This window comes from Neovison vison, chromosome 12 (assembly GCF_020171115.1).
Source record: "Neovison vison isolate M4711 chromosome 12, ASM_NN_V1, whole genome shotgun sequence".
In the NCBI taxonomy this organism is placed as follows: domain Eukaryota; kingdom Metazoa; phylum Chordata; class Mammalia; order Carnivora; family Mustelidae; genus Neogale; species Neogale vison.
The window spans coordinates 39,474,494-39,495,798 of NC_058102.1; the positions used below are offsets into that span (position 1 = coordinate 39,474,494).

The window sequence follows — 21,305 nt, forward strand, 5'->3', positions numbered from 1 at the left end:
CCTGTATCTCTGGCATTTCTGAACATTTCAGTCAAAGTTTAAAGTGATGGTATAGAGAACTTTGACTTTCTTTTTTTTTCTTCCCCCGGAAAGAACTATGGGTTATGATACCTTTAAGTGTCTTACTTTCTAGGATGTGAATTAAGAACCGTAGTATTCAACATGAGAATTTGAGTTCACATAAGCATGAGAATGGGCAGGAGGCTGGCGGTATCTACATGGAATTCTGATACAGGGAATTAGGTATATGGCAAATTGGGGTTTATTTCTTAGGACATGCTCTCCCCTCCGCGCCCCCACCCTGCCCCACAAAGTAAATTCTGATTCTAAAGGTGATGGTTGTATCAGACTTCTGCAGATAGGCTTAACATAAGAATAAGGTACAGAAGACCTTTTCCTCTTATGCTCTTATTAAAACTGTATTATCTACAACTTCATGTATGTGTTAAATCAGCCTTAGTCTCCCGTATGGAGGTTAATTGCCCAAGATGTAATTTAACAGCTTAAGGAACTACAATTCCTTTTACTGGGTTTTCATTCTGTCCATCAAAGCAAAGTGTGTGGGGTGCCTGGGTGTTGCGGTGGGTTAAGTGTTTGACTCTGGTCTTGGCTCAGGTTGTGATCTCAGGGTCATGGGGTCCAGACTGGTTCAGGGCTCTGAGCTCAGTGGGGAGTCTCCTTGGCACTCTGTCCCCCTCTCCTTCTGCCCGTCCACTGCCCCCATACTTCTACCCATCCCCTCTCAAATCTTATAAAAAATCTACTTTTTCTGACTTATCCACAGGTGAGAAGTAATCATTCCATGTGTGTGTTGGGCAGAGGGAGAGGGATAGATTTTCTGCTTAAGTAATGCTTTATTGAAAACATCACCACATGTGTTTATAAACCCCCCAGTTCTTTGATTCCTTGAGTCCTTCTAGCATCTTACCCATATATCTCTTATGTCACTCAAGACTGTTTTTGTTTTATTGTGCACATGTCTCCATTTTCCCCCATGACCCCTTGAAGACTGGTCCTTGGCTGATTTATCACTTATGCATTCTCAAAAAATAAATAAATGAAAAATTTGGAAAATATCCCTGTTTTGAATTATCTAGGTCCTATCTCCCTTCCATTAGTTTAGATAATAGTTATATGTGCTAAATTCACCCAAAGTGTCTGCTTACTCCCTATGACTTTACACGTGAGGAGAATCTAGTCGAATATATTCCTTTTCTTAGTCTTCGTGAAAATTCAGAATGGGAATCAAGATGATAGAAATTAATACAAAGTGTGGACAGATTCATCTGAACCTTATAAATGTAAATGAACAAAATTGTAGTCCAAAAATATTCACTAGGAAGAGGATTCTTTCTGCAGGGTTCTGTCTTTCTGCCACAGGACCTTCCCTGGGGAACTCCGTCTGTTTCAGAACCAAGTTACTCTAACTGTTCTAGTTAAGCATTTTATTTTATTTCATTTTATTTATTTATTTTTTTAAAAAAGATTTTATTTATTTATTTGAAAGACAGAGATCACAAGTAGGCAGAGAAGCAGGCAGAGAGAGAGAGAGGAGGAAGCAGGCTCCCTCCCGAGCAGAGAGCCCGATGTGGGACTCGATCCCAGGATCCTGAGATCATGACCTGAGCCGAAGGCAGCGGCTTAACCCACTGAGCCACCCAGGCGCCCCTAGTTAAGCATTTTAGATATGACTGTTCTTTTGAATGGCCCCTCTCTATATAAGAGTCTTCAATTTAGGACATCTCCTATTTTGAAGAAACAATACAACTTTCTTTTCTTCCAGTACCTTATTATTCAATTCTGTGATATATAGGGAATTTCTGAGATTTTGCGTCATCTCTATCCCTTCTCTAGAAGGGAGGAGTTAGAGTTTGAACCTACCTTGTCTCAGGTAGGAGAAATAGGTGAAGTTACTTGTAATTATAAAGCTATGGGATGAGGAAGAATGAGTGTGTGTGTGGCAGGAGGGAGAATAGATCAAAACTGGTATTTTAGGAGAAAGAAAAACTTGGAAGACTGCTTATTTTCAGATTTACTTTTAACTCCTTAACTTAGGAACTTGAATATATAAAATTTCATATGCTTATAAAATTATAACTGACATGCCAAAGTGAACATGTCTTTTTATTCTAATCAACTGGAGTTACTTTACAGTGTTTGAAACTCTTCCATTTGAAAGATAGTCACTGTTCTGGAATTTGTGTTCTTTACAGCATTAAGCAGATAGAAACTCATTCTCAAGAAAAGGCAATGTTTAATTCATATGAACCTTTAGTTATATTTTTTTTTTGTTGTCACTATCTCAATAATATATAAATATATGCTTTTTCTAATTCTTTAAAAAACGGCTTTAATAATTTTCTAAAACAAAATTTCAGAATTAGGACTTCTGCTACATGTTGGCTTGACTCTAGATTAATTGATGTAGGGTATTTCCAAATAGGATGGCAATGTGTTTTTCATATGTTGGGGATGAGCTGGGAATCTGAAGGTCATATGAAGCAAGAAGAGCCAGGATATGCATCATGGGGAATCTGTACTTCAGACGTACGTGCCTGGCAGAACTCGGTGCTTCTGCTGACCCGTCCTGAAGATGGGGTCTATTTGGCCACAGCTGAAATAAGACTTAGGTTTGAGGCTTATTTTTTTTTTTTAAGATTTTATTTATTTATTTGACAGATCACAGGTAGACAGAGAGGCAGGCAGAGAGAGAGAGAGAGAGGAGGAAGCAGGCTCCCGGCTCAGCAGACAGCCCGATGTGGGGCTCGATCCCAGGACCCTGGGATCATGACCTGAGCCGAAGGCAGAGGGTTTAACCCACTGAGCCACCCAGGTGCCCTGAGGCTTATGTTTTAAGTAAGTGTTGTTACTTTAGAATCTTAGATTGGGGACTCCTATCACTATGAGTTGTGGGAAAGCAAGTAGTTTTTTTATCCTCTATGAAATCTTGCACTGAACTTCTGTGATTAGATGGAGATGTACTCTTGTTCCAGCATATGAAGGTTTTACTCTATCTCCTGTCACTTACACAGAAGAACTGGAATGGTTTGAGTTTTGTGGAGAGTTTAACATCAACCTCTTATTTCACAATTTTCACATACCGAGAGTTTTTATGTATTACTTTAAAGTTCAAGAAACCAAGATTTTCTCCATTTAAAAAAAGATTTCTTGGGGCACCTGTGTGGCTCAGTAGGTTAAAGCCTCAGCCTTCAGCTCAGGTCATGATCCCAGCGTCCTGGGATCGAGCCCCACATTGGGCTCTCTGCTCAGCGGGGATCCTGCTTCTCCCTCTCTCTCTGCCTGCCTCTCTGCCTGCTTGTGATTTCTGTCTGTCAAATAAATAAATAAAATCTTTTTTTTGTTTTGTTTTAAAGATTTTATTTATTTATTTGACAGATAGAGATTACAAGTAGGCAGAGAGGCAGGCAGAGAGAGAGAGAGAGAGGAGGAAGCAGGCTCCCTCCCGAGCAGAGAGCCCGATGCGGGACTTGATCCCAGGACCCTGAGATCATGACCTGAGCCGAAGGCAGCGGCTTAACCCACTGAGCCACCCAGGCGCCCCAATAAATAAAATCTTAAAAAAAAAAAAAAAAAAGATTTCTTTAGTGGGGTTATGGTGATGGGGAACAGAAGTGGTTCTGGAAAACTGACATAGAAAGATGACCCTCCAATCTCCATCTCAGCTCCTTCTCCTTGACAATTCGTCTTGTTTTTTCTACAATAGCCCTGTGAAGTAGTTTTGCCCCTTTTAGACATGAAGAGTTTAAGACCCAGAGGTTGCATAGCCATCTCAGTGTGGACCTCAGCAAGGTCCTTTGACTCAAAATAGTGAGTTTTCTTTACTATCAGATCGCCATCTGGAAAGATAAACTGATTCTGCAACTGACAACCTACTTCGATATTCCACTCTCACTTTACAGTCGTGCCATCTAAATAAATGGTTGTTCTTCACCAGATTTCCCCCAACCTGTTCTTTCCAACATCCCTTTTGGTTAGTGTCACTAAGTAATCAGTTTCCAGGGACTAGTGTTTCTTCTGTTTTCCTTTAGTCCTTCAGCCCACAAATCTTGACATTTCTTTCTTTGTCAATGTCTCTCAAATGGATTTTTAAATTTTACTTAATTTTTCCCTATTCTTATCAACATGACCTCTACTCTCTTCTACCTTCAATATGACCTCGTCTCTGCTGTGATATTTGCCACTGTGGCCATCACTATCATCACTACCATCCCTTCTGCCTCCATTGTGTTTGAGATCCAGCTCTAAACATTTCTGTCATCTTTTTCTTGCAGCAGTCTGATGAGACTATGACTCATGAGACATAGTCTCTCCAAAGTCCGGTATAGACTATATACTAATGCCAGGCTAATCTTTCAAAGTCCAAACCCACTTTCCTGACTTTGAAGAAGCTCTGTACTTTGTCTCTGCCCTAACTATTTAAACCTTCTTCTACTTTACTATCTGCTCAGCCTTCAGAATGTATTTTGAATCTGACCTCAACTCTCTACTTAAAGGCCTTCCCTCTGGTACAGATAGGGAGACCAACCCTCTTGATTTGCAGAAAACTATTGGTTTTAGCCCTAAATATCCTGTGTATACCCTGAGAAACTTCAGCCCCAGGCAAACTCTTATGATTCATGACCTTAAGCCCAAGTTCTTATTGCTGGCTTAGACCTCTACAGCAGCCTCCTAATAACCTGTCTGCTTCCAGTCTTGCTCCTTTCTAGATTCCTTCTCACCTTTCAGGCAGAAGGATCTTTTAAAATGGAAATCTGATCATGAGGCCATCCTAGTTACAGCCCTTCCTTGTCTTCTCATTTGACTTAGAATGATCTGAATTCCTTACACAAAAAGGCCTATTGTCTGATTCCCTACATCCTACTGTGCTCCTGATTTTTCTCTCCTCAAGACATGCCAGGCACACTTCTACCTCAGGACATTTGCCGTGGCTGTTCCTTCTGTCTACAGTATTCTTCCCCGAGATACTATCATGGATTGTCCCATTAGTTTATTTAGCTTTCTGTTCATACGTCACTTCTTCAGAGTTTTTATATGGCCATCCTATCTAAAGCCCCAACTGCTCCTAAGCATACACACTACCTGTCCCTTTGTTCTGCTTCTTTCTCATTCTAGCACATATCACTTAAAGTTTTATTATTTTGTTTAGGTTTCCCCCACCAGAATATCAGGTGTACAAGAGAAGAGAAATATTTTTCTCATTCTCTATGTTCTAAGCCCTAGAATAGTGGCTGGCACAGAGTCAAAGTCCATATATGCCCCTTGAATGAATACATGTAAATTGCTTTCTATCAAATACAGTCAGATTGGTCCCCACGTTATACTCTATTGCTACAGGTCAAGTTCTCCAGGGAAGCAGACTCAGATTTGCAAGTGGGAGTGGAGTGTTCTTTAGATCAGCACCTGTGGGAGAGTGCAGGGAGCAGGACTGTATAGGTGGAAAAGTTGGGCTGTGATGTAGTCTTATTAGAGGTCTCAGCCAATCTTGTGGGGAGATCTAGAGCTGGGATAGCTCATCACATAGGTTCTGAATTCTTTAAAGAGATGAGATTTTTATGCTCCTGAATCTACCAGTCATTGGGTGTGGGTTGTCCTCACATCTTACCAGCAGTCTCTTCTGCTGAGGCTGCTGAGGGTGGTGCTAAGAAGAAGGACCCCAGTTATGAGCCATCAGCCATCAACACTCTAGGCAGTCAGATGGTGCAAGATTGGTGTGTGTGGGAGGTAGTTCATCAAAGCATTTATTACTACATTTCCATGAGTTCTATTCCTTTTCACCACCAAATTTTTGCATAATCAGGAAATCCATCTGCAATGTCTTTAGTCCTTTCTGCCTAATAAAATTACTCCAACCTTTAAGCCTTAGTCCAAGTTTATATTGTTAACAAAGTACCCCCTTACTATTCTAGCCAATGTCGGTTTCTGCTAACGATTGCTTTATAGCCATCAGCATAGTGCCTAGCGATATTTTTTCCCCTATTTATTTCATATATGAGTTTCCCTCATCCTAAATTCCAGGGGAGCAGGGATTGTACTTCATAAACCATTATTATGTGCTTTCTTAATACTAGCAGTATAAATAACTGTTGATTGTTTTTTGAAGTCAGTACCTCGCCAACTGTTTGCTTTATAAACAGCATGGACTCTAGTGCTTTATGAACAGTATATCCAGTTTAATCAATGAGTCAGTTAGTGAATATATTTGGAGCTCCTTCTTTGTGCCTAGTGCCATAGATGTAGCCATGTTAGCCCTTTCACAGAACTAGAAATGAAAACATTTCTGGAAATGGGGTTTTTGTAAGATAATTTCAAAACCCTATAGAGTTGCAGCCAACAGATGAGTACTTCTGCTGGTGTGATTATCTCATGAAGGGGCCTTATTACTATTAGGAATTTCAGGTTTATGTATAATTTATTTTAGTCAATTGCCTTGATCACTAGGTGGAAACTGCCAGTTAGTGAAGAAAGTTCCAGCTGTGAAATTCAGAGAAATTAACCCGCGCTTTTAGAATATGGAGCTGACAATCAGAAAGAACCTTTGTTCTGAGCAGCTTGATAATTCTGTTATTTTTTAAAGCAGCCACTGAATAGAGTAGACAAAAATTAATGATTTAATAGACAACCACAGCAATGCCTTTCCTTTTTGAAAAGCATTACATATATATTTTAGAACAGGGGTCATCTCCAATGGATAAATAAAAAGCTTGACTTAAAATGAATATTTATTTGATGGCTTCTATAGCACCATACATCATTTTATGTGTGAAAAGAGGGGTTCATCTTTTGTGACCTTGCAAATGGAGCTAAGTTCACAAGCTTGTTGGAAATGCTGTACTCTTGAATGAGTTTTAAAAAGGTAACTGAGTTGACTTAATGCTGTGACATTTTACAAGGACATATTCTATTTATGTTAATCCTAAGATTTTTCCATGTGTCAAATTGGTGATAGTTTCTCTGGGTAGAGGGTTTTTCTCTGAGGTTGGGAGTCTATTTAAAGGTTGACAAATTAAAAAATGGCAGCCCCAAAATCTCAAAATGAAAATTCAGATGATTTGCATATTCTTCATTTATAAAAATACTAGGACATTTCCAGTTATAAAAAGGATAATGTCAAGTTTCTCATCTTAATAAGAGTAGCTTTAAATACATCCTTTGGGTGGTAGTAGCTTTCAAATTCATTTTATTCTCACAACTATACTCATACCACTAAATTATCTGCCAAATCAGTACTTATATCTAATGGTCCAGATGGTCACAGTATGAAATGGTGGTGTGGATGTATTGAGGCTAAAAAGACTGAACCTGGCCTAGTGTACAAATACACAGTGAATTGTTCAGGTGAATGAGACAGTATGTTATATCTTTGAATACTTACTTTATGAGGATACTATATAACCTATTAACTCTGGATTAATTTAATTATTAATTTCTTATTTACAAAAAATGGGTTCTACCATAAGACTACTAGTCCAGACTCCAAATACTTAGATGAATAGCAGGACCTTAAAAGTTCTGAAAGAAGTAGAGTGACAGATTTAGATGGAGAAAAATCAAGCAATCATACCATAGAGATGCCACCAATGCTATAGGAGTAAAGAGAAGGTTGGAACTTCCTAGGGTCTAGTGACAGAACTAAGGGGGGGATACTTTAATTGGAGATTTTTATCCCCGATAATCATCGTCATTTCTCTGGCCACCCAAATGCACATTCTTTGTAAAACTAATGGGCTTGCCATGCAAATCTAGCTTTAAAACAAGTCATCTAGGTCTCCCGTTTCAATCAGAGCCAGTATGTATGTATGGGGTGTGATAAGTAAATGTCCTGGGGTAGCAAGTGCCTGAGCTGAGATATGAAGGTCAACAGGAAAAATCTGTGTGAACCACGTGAAGAAGAGGGCAAAAAGGTTCTAGACACAAGGATGTACCTGCAAAGTCCTGTAACCGCTTAAACCAAGTTACAAATGTTACAAAACGCCTAAAACAAGTGACCAAGTTTCTACAGAATTCATAAAATTCATACAATTAAATATATCTGCTTTATGATTTAGATCTTCAAAATTTCCTCTTAATATATTTATTGTCAATTGGAGATGTGCTTTACACTTGTAGTCCTATTAGCTACAACAGAAACAGGTATTTTGACCAGATCAAAATAAGAATGATGAAAGTAGAAAATCAAAATGCCTATTAAAAATAAGTAACAGCAAAGTACATTACAGAAGAGGGAAAAGAGCAGTAGAATGAGATGTGGGCATTTATCTACAGGTACTGTTCATTCAACAGATACTTATGGGACATCTCCTACACAGGTACCAGGACATAGTAAAGCATACAAAAATCAATGGGCAAAATAAACATAATAAAGTTATGAGTATCTGGCTCATCAAAAAGCAAATACTACTGTATTTTAACAAAAATTCCATTTCAACCACCTTCTTCTCTAGATAATGCCTCATTCCTCTGTTCCTTTTGCAAGCCAGATTTCTTGAGTGAATTAGTGACAATCACTGTCCCTATTTATTCATGTTCCACTGGTTTTGCTCTCCATTATTTTGAAATGGCTGCTGCTAGGGTTCCAGATAACATTCATCGTAGCTGTAAATATTTTTTTACCTTGAAGTCTCAGCAGAATTTGACATCCCTCTCCTCCTTGGATTCTGCGATACAAGGCTTTCTTGATTTACCTGCCTCTCTGACCACTCAGTCTTGATCTTGGTCTTTCTTTCTTTCTTTTTTTTTTTTATAAGAAAGGATGTTCTTTTTTTTTTTTTAAGATTTTATTTATTTATTTGACAGAGAGAGATTACAAGTAGGCAGAGAGGCAGGCAGAGAGAGAGAGGAGGAGGAAGCGGGCTCCCTGCTGAGCAGAGAGCCCGATGCGGGACTCGATCCCAGGACCCTGAGATCATGACCTAAGCTGAAGGCAGCAGCTTAACCCACTGAGCCATCCAGGCGCCCCGATCTTGGTCTTTCTTAAGCCTTAATCCTAGTCCCTCCCCCTTTTTTTTCCCATAAACTAGTAGAGGTATACCTGGAGAGCTTCCGAGTTTGGTTGCAGACTGCCACGATAATGCAAATACCACAATCATGTGAGTCAAATGAATTTTTTGGTTTCCAGTGCATATAGAAGTTTATACTATACTGCAGTCTTTTAAGTGTGCAATAGCATTGTGTCTAAAAAATGTACATACCTTAATTCTTCCCCCCAAAATGCTGTCCATCAGATGAGTGCTTACAACTTGTAATCACTCATCATAGATCACTCATCACAAATATAATGAAAAAGTTTGAAATATTGCAAGAATTATCAAAATGTGACAGAGGCAGAGATTTGTAAGCAAATACTGTTGGAAAAATGGTAGTGATAGATTTGCTTCACAAACCTTCTATTTGTAAAAAGCTCAGTAAATGCAATAAAAGGAATATGCATATACTCTCCCTGTCTGCAGCTTTAATAACAACGTAAAAGTGATTGCCACGTGCCAAGTGTGTGTCTTCTCTTTACTTTGAGCTCCAGACTCTCTCCAACTGCCTTCTTGTCATTTCCATACTAGGATATTTCACACACATCTTTGACTCAAATTTCAAAAACTGAATTCACGATCTAGTTTCACGAACCTGGTTCACTCTATTTCAGTAATTGCTGTCAGCCTCCGACTAGTTGCGCAAGCCAGAAAACTGGGCATTACCATTGATCACAACTACTTGTTGTGTTTTATCTGTTTATCACAACTGCTTGTTGTGTTTTATCTGTTAGGAATTTCAGAAGTGGACTCACTTGTTTTCATCCTTAGCCAATATATCTCACATTCTGTATTAGAATATTCACCACTCTAATCCATTCGGTCATCTAGATTATTCTAGAAGTCTTAGTTGGTCCTCCTAAATTTACTCCTGAACTATAGTGGGCAGAATCACCTTTTAAATAACAAATCTCGAAATCCTCAGGTCAGTATCCTGTCTCTCTAGGGATTAAGACCGCCATCTTTACCATCAGTTATAATATGGGGTCTGGCTCCTGCTTACTCCTCAGCCTCCTCTCCTGGCACTTGCCCCCTCTGTGCTCCAGCCACATCAGTCATCTTCATAGGATCAAATATGTCACATTAACAACATACTCAGAACCATCACATAAACTGTTCTTTTGTTTGACACGTTCTGTCCTTTTGTTCTCCCTTATGTTTAGTTAACTTTTTCTCATCTGTCAGACCTTACCTCAGTATTTAAAGAGGTGTTTCCTGACTTGCCAGACTAAATAAGGCTCTTCTTATATATTCCTTAGTCGTCCTCCAATACCCTTCCTTGAAATATTGATTGTAATAGTCCTATATTATAATCACTTACAGTAACTGTAATCATGGACAACAATCATGAATTTGTATGGTCATTGCATTGTACCTCACTCCCATGAATTTGATAATCTTTGTATAGTGTCCTTTTATCTATATGCATAGTGATTGGCCCATAGAAGATGGTTAGTACATATTTATTGAGTCAAAGAATGAATATGTGTACCGAATGCTTCACTCTGTCAGAGACTACTAGCTGTTTGTCAGAATCCACTCAGAAGTGGGATTAGTAATCCATTCCACTTTCTGTGATTTGTCAAAAAGAGAACAACACTTAGTCTTGTACTTGATTCAGTTTACCGAACACCTAATTTATATTTTCAGTATGTCAGTCATGGTGCAAGGTATTGGGAAAAAAAGGCTGACTGAAACTTGTTCTTGTCCTGAAGAGACTTATTTTTGGCCAGGAAGAATAGGCCTAAAACAGATACAACATAAAATGGCAAGTGCCATTATAGAAACATGTTTTAGGAAGAACCGCTATAGAGAAGGTAGAGGAATTTGTTATGGTTAATTTTATATGTGAATTTTGAGTGGAAGGTAGGGGAATGGGCACAGAGTACAGAATGGAAAGGGAGTCCTCGTCAAAAGAGTCTTCATGGCGTAGTGTGCTATGATGCCTGAAATACCACCATTCAAACCCTTTAATTAAAGCTTTCAATCTCTAGGAGTCTTTTAAAATGATAAATACCATTTTGCCCCCTAGTGGATGATAGGACAATCCATTATGGTATTAAATTTTAGTGGACAGTTTCTTGGGGGTATGGAAGATTTATCTGAGTGGGAATGGACAAAAATGGGGAAGATCCTGAGTATGTCTATAATTTGGGATGCTGCTTTACTTAGAAGAGGGCATAAGTGGGAATCCAGGTAAATCAATTGTATGAGGACATGTGAAGAAAGGAGAAAATGGAAAACAGTTTGGAAGATATCCAAAGATAAACTTTACCAAGTAGCCTTGTCCCATTAATCTTCTCCCTGTGTTAACTACATGTCCTTGATTTTCTGGGTCAGGCCTGATTTTTAATATTCTATTTTCTCATACAAACGTGACTGAGGTTCTGGGGTCAAGTGGACTCTTAACACAGGTTTCCATAATTCAAATAAGTATTTTAATCCACTGTAGTGAAAAGTGAAATGTAGATAGCAAGTACTTTTGAAATAAGGGCAACTTATTTCTAAATAAAAATGTAAAATGACCTCTGCACTTAAAAGGAAGCATTATAAAGAAATATGTGGCAGGTGAGCCATTGATCCTCGAACATACATTAAAAAAACAAAACAGGGGCGCCTGGGTGGCTCAGTGGGTTAAGCCTCTTCGGCTCAGGTCATGATCTCAGGGTCCTGGGATCGAGCCCCGCATCGGGCTTTCTGCTCAGCAGGGAGCCTGCTTTCCCCTCTCTCTCTGCCTGCCTCTCTGCCTACTTGTGATCTGTCTGTCAAATAAATAAAATCTTTGAAAAAAAAAAAAAAAACAACAACAACAAAACAAACTACAAAAAATGCCAGGTAATCATTGGAAGGCATTGTTGGGCACTTTTCACCTTGAGAAGAGTGTTATCTCTTGTGATGGAGGTAGGCATTTGGATGATTTCTACCAAGGCACTGATAAAGCAGCATTAAATTTTTACTAATCATACTCAACAACTGTAAAGACTTTGCATCCTGACCTTTTGTCAGTTGTAGTTATATTGACTGGTGCAGGCTAACTAACTTGAAAGGGGATACTGTGGGGTAATAAGGTCTTGGCAGAGAAAGCTCAGTAGCCAGGGTGCTGTTTTTATCCAGAGACTACTTTTCTCTTTTTAGTTCCACGATGATGATGACCAAGAGGAAGTCTGGAGGGAATGGTAGTGCCACACAGTTAGGAAACATCATTGGCTCAGAAAGGTTTTCCTTTTCGTCCTGAGAGAGCTGGGTGAAAGACGAGATGGTAAATGCTGAGCAGACCCAAGCTGTGCCACTAAACAGCTCTAGGGGGCGCTCTAAGCAAATTCTTCTCTTGCTGTTGAACTAGATAAGCGGCATTTGCTGTATCTTTGAGGCTTACATAAGATCTACACGTGAGCCTGGGGGAACACAAAAATCAAGGAGAAAACCAAAAGGAAGGTGATAAAAAGAACTGTGGTATAGACGGGCGAGTCACAGAGAAGCTGATGGCGGGGAAAAAGCTACTTAAAAGCAAGATTAGGGAGGTCAGAGGGGCCAACCCAGCTTCTCCACTCTGGCTTCAGCTGGAGTGAGTCTGTCCACAGCAAATGGGAGCCTTAAAGAAAAGACAAGACAGGGAAGGAAAGCTGATGAGTTGTGTTTGGGGCACCAAGGCAGCGGGAAAAAACAGAGAAGGGAATAAAGAGGAAAGAACAAAATTGAAGGAGAGAGTAAAAATGTTTATCTGTTTCATCTTCTATTAGAAAGAGGGCAGAAGGAAGAGATGATAAGGAAAATCAAACAACTCGGGAATGGTGAAAAAAGCAGTGGGAGGATTTGGAAGTTTTTTTTTGTGTGGACTCACTTCATAAGAGGTGAGACCTGCTGCCTGGCGAGGGACTACGGGGGTGGGACCTTAATTATTAGTTCAACTGGCGAGAACCCAGGAGAGGTATTTGCAGTAATTCAAATCCACAGAAATAAAGAATTTGATTTGAACTTTAGATAACAGAGAAGATGGATATATTCTGTAGACTGTGTCAGAAAGAAATGCACAAAGCACTGAGGTGATTTCCCTGAGCAATGTAAAGCTAAGACTGTTGGTTTTCTTCAGGATTGAAACAAGAGATATAGGTTACAGCGATCTCATTGGTGCAAAAAAATTTTTTTCTATGATATTTTGAAGTTCCATTAACAGCAGCAGGGAGATTTGGCATTAGGATAGGGACATAGGAAAGTGTGAAATAGAAAGCCATTGAGAAGAACATGGGCACGTAGCTTCTAATTTGCTTTTAATCCAGAACAGAGATGCATTCTGGTGGTGGTTGGAACAGCTAGAGAGGTCCTTTACATGTGTGTCAACAGCTCCTATGACAAAAAAATAATCTGAAGATAAAAAGTTGTAGATAAGAATAAGGTAGCATCAGGAGTTTAGCAAGAAGGGCATGTGTTCCTGGGTCGGTGGCCCCTAAAAGTTGCTGTTGGGTACTTTTTGGGGAGATGGAGGAAACTATTATTGACTGAAAGGAATATATTAATTTTGCAATAAAGCAAGAGGGAAGTTAACACTCCAGAAGGGATTGGTTATGGGGTTGGGGGGGGAGGTTGATTTTCCTTTGTTGGGGGGGTGGAGAACAGCACCTAGAGCAGAGGAATGGATTCTTGGAAAGGGAACGCATGGGTTAGACGTGGCTGTGAATGTGTAATGGGAAAGACAAAAGCTGGAAAAGATGAGCTTTATGGATGTGCCTGGCTCTCAGAGTCTTTAAGAGGAAGGAGAATGAAGGTGGCAGAAATGCAAGAATCCAGGTGAAACACAACTGCCCTTTAGAAAGACTTGTGGAAACGATGGCCTCATTGGAGAACACGTTTGAAAATAAAAAGGGCATCTATGCAGGTAATGCAAAAGTAGAAAATAAAGTCCATGGCCATAAAAAGGAAAATTATGAAAGTATTGTGCAAAGCAGTATTGAAGGAGATACACACTATACAGCAGAAACATTATTACCTGAAACTAATTTCATTGGTGTTTGCAAGAAATAGAACAAGAACGATACTGGAATGTTCCTCATCGTCCCTGGTTCTACTGTGCGCTCCGTCTTTGAACATGCTGCTTCCTTTGCCTGGTATAACGTCTCTCCCTTTGTTTTTCTACTGGATTCCTGCTTATTTCTCGACTATTACCTCTTTATGAGTCTTTCCCTGAGTAAGAGTTTGGCTCTTTCTCCCATCTTTGTGCTTCCATGACAATTTCCAGACTCTCAGTATAGCACTTGTAATATCACAGTCTACATGTCTGTTTACTTATCTGCCTCTTTCATTAAATAAGTCCAGTGTTTTAGTCAGTTTTGTCTAACATGGTGTGTGCCATATGGCTAAAGGTCAGTATAAAAGCTCAGATCAAGAGAATTTATCTTACTGTAGGAAGGGCATAGGACAGAGAAAAATAGCAATTCTTAGGTTTTGTGCTATAGTAGGAAAAGTTTGAAATTAGTTGGTCAAGGCTGAGAGGGGAAAAATAAAAGGCTCTGTTATATACCCTAGTGATTGAGGGTGGGCTTGGGAGGGGGAGGAGGCCATGTCTAGCACCTGGCTGATAAATTTTCTTGAGTTAAGAATCATTTGGATTTGGGGCGCCTGCGTGGCTCAGTGGGTTAAAGCCTCTGCCTTCGGCTCAGGTCATGGTCCCAGGGTCCTGGGATCGAGCCCCACATCAGGCTCTCTGCTCGGCGGGGAGCCTGCTTCCTCCTTTCTCTGCCTATCTCCTCTGCCTACTTGTAATCTCCGTCTGTCAAATAAATAAATAAAAATCTTTAAAAAAAAAAGAATCATTTGGATTTCTTATTAAAAGCAAAAAGTGGATGTACGATTTTGGGGGTCAAGCTTTCTAGGAGAGTAGGTATGCCGAAGACAATGGATAAAGATCTTTGGGAAAATAAGTTGGCAGAGCAAAAATGTAGAAAAGGCAAAGAGAAAACAATTGTAATTTGGGAGGACTGTGTAGGCTTTAAAAATGGTACATAACATCAGGAATTTCTCTAGTTTGATGTTTGAAGAGAAATTGTAACTAGATTTATATATAATAACACAATTACCTTTGAATGGTGAGAATAAAATGAGATTAAAGATATAAAAGAGCTTCATGAAATGAAAGGTATTAACATTTTTTTTCTTGCTAGTTTAATAACAGTAGAATAACATTTTGAAAGTTTCCCCTACTTCTTTGCTTCATTATTAACTTTTTTTAGACATTGAGGAGCTGGATCTCATAAAGACGCAGAAGAACCCTCCTTTTCATGATGACGTAATAGCTGAGGTGGAATATTTGAGTTTCTAAGTAGGTATAAAAGTATAAAAGTATAAAAAAGTATAAAAAAAGTATAAAAAAGTATTTAAAAAGTATATAAAAGTATAAAAGTATAGTAGGTCTAAGTAGGTCTAAATAGGTATTAAAGTCAATTATGACTATGGCCATTTTAGTTTTTTCCAAGGAAGTAATAGATGGAATGCCATGGGAATTGTAAGAAACGCTTTATTCGAGATGAAGTTTTTGTGCTTACAAACATGTCGTACCTACTGGGTAGTTTCTTTCTTTTTCATTTTCTTTCTTTCTTTTTTTTTTTTTTAAGATTTTATTTATTTGACAGAGAGATAGAGAGTACAAGTATGCAGAGCAGCAAGCAGAAGGAGAGGGAGAAGCAGACTCCCTGCCGAGCAGGGCGCCCAATGCGGGTCTCGATTCCAGGACCCTGGGATCATGACCTGAGCCGAAGGCAGCCGCTTAACCAACTGAACCACCCAGGTGCCCCTACTTGGTAGTTTCTTAAGGTCACTGTGAAAACTGTCATTAGGTTGTGGGTAATATAAAAAATCTTTCTCATGCATAGTCCCTTCAGTTTTTGGATACAGATGAGATTCTGTGGAACAGTGTATATAGACATATAGACTACGAATTTGAACTTCTTCATCTTGACGGTATCTAACTGACTTGAAGCAATGTGAAGTATACTTAACTTCAGTGACTTCCTTCAGAAAACAGATTAACATGAACAACTCAGAGACAATAAATGAACATCCCTGACGACATCTTTCTTAATCTTGTAGTTTCTTAGTGAAGCTGTCTCATCTGCATATTACTTCCCCCCACCGCCCCCCCCCAGAGTTTTTGACTTCTATCTCTTCAGTGGTGATCTTCTGTTCTCATTCACCTCTGCTTAAAGGTTGCACAGCTAATTAGTGTATTTCTCATGTAGGCCTTAAATGCATTGCATGTTGTTACAGAGGAAGTCAAGATCATCTCTAAGTATATTTGGAATTCAATTTGCAAAGATTTCACAAATTGTTCATTTTGCAGAAACAATTTAGTTTCCATCTGGTTTGTCTAGGGGAAAGTTCATTGGTGTTCATTGTTAAGAAAATCAGAACATCATTAGAGAATTCAGTGGTCTCTTGGATTCACTAAATCACACAGTGCAAAATATACTTTATCTGCAAGAGAGTATGATATGAATTTGAATGGCAACTACTCTCTTCAGACAAACACATAAGTACATCTTACTTGCTTCATTTTGCATGTATTCAGACTGAAGGTTGGAGCGACCCTGCTGAGATGTCAGATTTTTTTAGTTATGTAAAGTACATCGCAGAATTTTGTGAGCACTGATTACTAAAAGAATTTAAGACCTATGTTATGCCATTGTTAACTCCAGGCATCTTAAACTATGATGATTTTCCTCCTTATTTGCAACGGCATTCTGGCTTTCATCTTTTTGAACATATTTTTATGAAAGAGATCTTCATACGTTTCTAGGAAACATAAGCAAAAAACCTGACCCATACATTTCTGATCAATTTCACCAGATGACTTTTATCATTTTATTAAGATTTTGTTTTATCTGTGTTTTTATCTATTATTATATGATAGCTTATTAAGGGAAATCAATGCTAATTTTTTAAAAAGTACTTTTTCAATGTGAAATCGTGTAAAATCATGTTTACCAACACTGTACCTTAAAATACTTTGTAGATTTCCATGAAATCTACCTCAGAAAAATAATAACAATTGTTCAATAAATTCTGCAAAGGGACAAATTAAGAGCCTAAGGTAATCCTTATTTCCATTGCTTTGAAATGGAAACTAATTCTTGGCAAAAAAAAAAAAAAAAATCACACAAGTGTCACAAGACTCCCCCAAATCTTTCAATCAGGAGAAAGAATATGTGAAATAGAAGGGATAGCGTTTTGAACTACTGAAACTAAAAGGAACAGTATAAAACTGCTACCTGAATAACCAGTGTTGATTAAGATGTGGAGAAAAAGAAATTTTTGTACGCAAATGCAAATTGGTAGAGATGCAAATTGGTGCAGCTACTGTGGAAAACGATAAATAACAACAACAAAAAAATAGAATTACAATATGATCTAGTAATTCCACTGCTGGGTATTTACCCCAAGATAATGAAAACACTAATTCGAAAAGATATATGCATCCCTATGTAATTGCAGCGGTATTTACAATAGACAAGACACAGAGGCAAGCCAAATACCCATCCACAGATGAACGGATAAAGATGTGCGCTGTGTCTCTGTGATGTACTATTACTCAGCCATAAAAAAAGAATGGCATCTTGCCATTTACAACATGGATGGACGTAGAGAGGATATTGCTAAGTGAGATAAGTCAATCACAGAGAGACCAATACCATGATGTGATATTTGTGTCCCTTGTGTCACATGATGTATCATTCAGATGTGGAATTTTAGAAACAAATGAATAAAGAAAAAGACAAAGATATTGAAACACAGTGAACAAATTACTGGTTGCCAGAGGGAAAATGAGTAGGGGGATGGGTAAAATAGATCAAGGGGATTAAGAATATATTTATTGTGATGAGCACGGAAATGTATAGGATTGTTGAATCGTTATATTGTACACCTGAAGTTAATATAACACTGTTAATTATATTTAAAGACCCTTTGCAGATAATGCATTTTTTTTTTTTTAGGTAGTCTGAGTCCTTGAATATTTGAAAGCATTTGGCTGCAGATGGTGAACCATAGAGACATATGACTACTTTTGTGAGAAGTTACAATACAAGAATCTTATAGTTTTAAGCTTATGGAGAAACCATACAAACAAGTAGAGAATGTATAATAATATAAAACAGTTAATTTGAAATTTATCCAGAATGAGTTAAAGGTAGAGAAATGAACCATTGATGTTGCTTATAGGTGAGAATGGTACAGAGTTAGGTGGGAAAACTTTCTGAAGGAAGGTGTTTCTATTATAAATTAAGAATACTTCTCCAAGTGTCCATTGATTGATCAGTGGACAAAGATGTGTGATATATATATACAATGGGATGTTATTCAGTCATTAAAAAATAAAGTCTGGCTATCTGCAACAACATGGATTGGAGCTAGAGAACATAATGTTAAGCAAAATAAGTCAGAAAAAGACAAATACCATATGATTTCACTCATATGTGGAATTTAAGGAACAAAACAAAAGAGCAAAGGGGGAAAAGGAGAGAGGGAGACAAACCAATAAACAGAGGGTGTGTGTGGGGGTGGGGGATGGGTGAAACAGGTGATGGGGAGTGAGGAGAGCACTTGTCATGATGAGCACTGGGTGATGTACAGAAGTGTTGAATCCCCGTATTGTACACTGGAAACTAATGTAACCTTGTATGTTAACTAATTGGAATTAAAATTAGAAACTTAAAAAAAAAAACCCTTCAGTTGTGTGTGGGTAAAACTTAAAATTGAACAGGTTGCAGAAATAAATTGGGGCAGTTTTTCCTGGGGTCTTTGAGAGAGTTTCCTATTCTTAAAATTAAGGTATATCAAGAAAGGAGAATGGATTGGAACCTAAGTCTGTATTCCTATAAGATGTTAGGTTCCCAAAACTTTTGGAGAGGGTTACTGCTGTGGTTATGACTGCAATTAGACTGCTGAGTTCAAATCTTGGCTTCTCACTTACTAGCTGTATGATCAGGGAATACTCTTAACTTCTGTGGAACTTTGTATCCTCACCAGTAAAATGTGAATGATAATTAAACAAACAAACAAACAAAAAAACTCTAATTCAAAGGACTATTGTGAGATTTAAGGACTTACTATATGTGCAGTGCCTACAACAGAACCTGACAGTAAGTGCTCAATAAACGTTGTTTTTAATTACAAGTCCTCATTTATGGATTTCAGATCTTCCCATGCCACGAAATACAGGGTAGCATTCTTTCTAGTGAGTGAACCAATTGAAGTTCAACCATGTGAAGTAACTAACTTTCCTAAGGGAACATGGCTTTTAGAACTCAGAACACAGGTCTATTAAGCACCAAAGTCCATGTTCATCCTTTCTGTGATAAAACTTCTGAAATTTCCTTTTATAATGGATCATTATTCAATGGTATTAAACTCTATGCCAGTTAGAAACCCTTAGCATAAGGTGTTATACTGGAAAAAAAAAAAGTAACACACAGGATTTCCCTGGTGTAAGTGTTCACAGCCAGATTCTTCATCTCCAATATTATGCATCATCTGTTAAGCAATTTGTAACTGCTTTCATGTCTTCCAGAACGCACAGGAATCAGCAGACTACAATTCCTGAATGACCGTCTCAAGGTCTTGCACAGCTATCTGCAGACTATTGAGATGAAAGTGTTCCTCAGAGGAGCAGAAGTATGTCCAAACACAAGCTCCCCGATTTCCCTTTACATTACTGAGGCTGCCAGAGCTAAATACACTGACTAAAAGGAGATGTATTCCACTGCCTTGAGTCAGAAGGGGTAATAAAATGTATTATCCCTCCTCCTCAGGATTTAGTGAGGTCAAAGAAGAAAAAAAGGAAAGGATAGGCTTGCTGCAAAAGAGGGGTAAAGGCAAGAAAGGGATTATTTTCAGTAGTGAATTAGAAAAATATGAAAAGCAAGGCCCTTTCTCTAAACAAATGATAAGGACAATCTTCTTGGTTCTCCTGTGGCCAAAGGTCAATGGATTGTGTGATTGACGCACCTACTGGGCTGCATGTAGTGGAGGTTAGAGTTGAAGTCCTGAGTCACATAGACCTAGATTTGAAACCCCAGATCAGGGGCGCCTGGGTGGCTCTGTGGGTTAAAACCTCTGCCTTCAGCTCAGGTCATGATCCCAGGGTCCTGGGATCAAACTCCACATTGGGCTTTCTGCCCAGCAGGGAGCCTGCTTCCTCCTCTCTCTCTGTCTGCCTCTTTTCCTACTTGTGATCTGACTGTCAAATAAATAAATAAAATAAAATAAAGTTAAAAAAAAAAAAAGAAAGAAACCCTAGATTGCCACCAATGAGCGAGTGACCTAAGCAGATGGTTCCTTCTCCTTGAGCTTCTGTTTCTGACTGTATAAAATGGGGGAAATGATGGTGCTGATCTCAGCTAGTTGTGGAGAGGATTCAATGAGATGAGACAGGTTAAGTATATAGAGCAGTGTCTAGAACATGGTAAATGCATAATCCCTGCTAGTTAGTTTATTCTTCTCAGTAGCATTTCTATCCATAAATAATTAAGGATTTTTAAAAGTGGTATTTGATCCATCTTTTTGGGATGACTACTTGGCTAGTGCCTGGTGTAGTGCCTGGCACATAACAGATACTCTTATTTTTGTTGCATTACTAGATGGAAGGACGATGCCCTGTGAATGTTTATATAGACACCCCACTCTCGTCGGCTCTCTTACTAGATTGTTCTTGGATACATAGAAGGGCACATGGACAGTCAGGAAGGGGGTCTGAAAAGAAATCTGTGCAGAGATTTGTATGGTACCACACTTGGACCCTTCCCTAGGTTCTCCTTCTGCAGAAAGACACCGGATCTTCTCACACAGTGGGTCTATCAAAGTTGAAGTCCACTGAATCCTACTCTTGGCTTGGATTTTGCCTCCCACCTGACTTTTCAGCGGTCCTGAGCTTGGATCAGCACAGTAAGGAACAGGGGGTTGCAGTGATTTATTACCCCTGGCTGCTTAGCTGGGAAGAGTTGAAATGGCAATCAGGAAACTCCTGAGGAAGCCTGTAAATATACCAGGTTAGACCACAAGAATGAAGACCATTTTCTGTTCTTCAGGACATTTTTTCCTATGGAGGTTTTTTTTTTTTTTTTTTTTTTTTTTAAGTATATGGCTTTTGTTTCTAGTATTCTTCTGAATTGCTCACAAATAGACTGGTAAGGAACAGTAGAAAATAAAATGTTAGTTGATTATGGGTATGGTACTGTTTTGGAGATCTTACATACTATCCATAAAGCATTTAAATTAAGC

At 38.6% G+C, this 21,305-nt stretch overlaps 1 protein-coding gene across 3 annotated transcripts in view; it reads right to left on the reverse strand.

The window, feature by feature from the left end:
- The window catches only part of SYT1 (synaptotagmin 1), a 543,714-nt gene that overhangs the window by 96,772 nt on the left and 425,637 nt on the right, over positions 1-21,305 (reverse strand). The gene's annotated exons all lie outside the window — the stretch shown is intronic.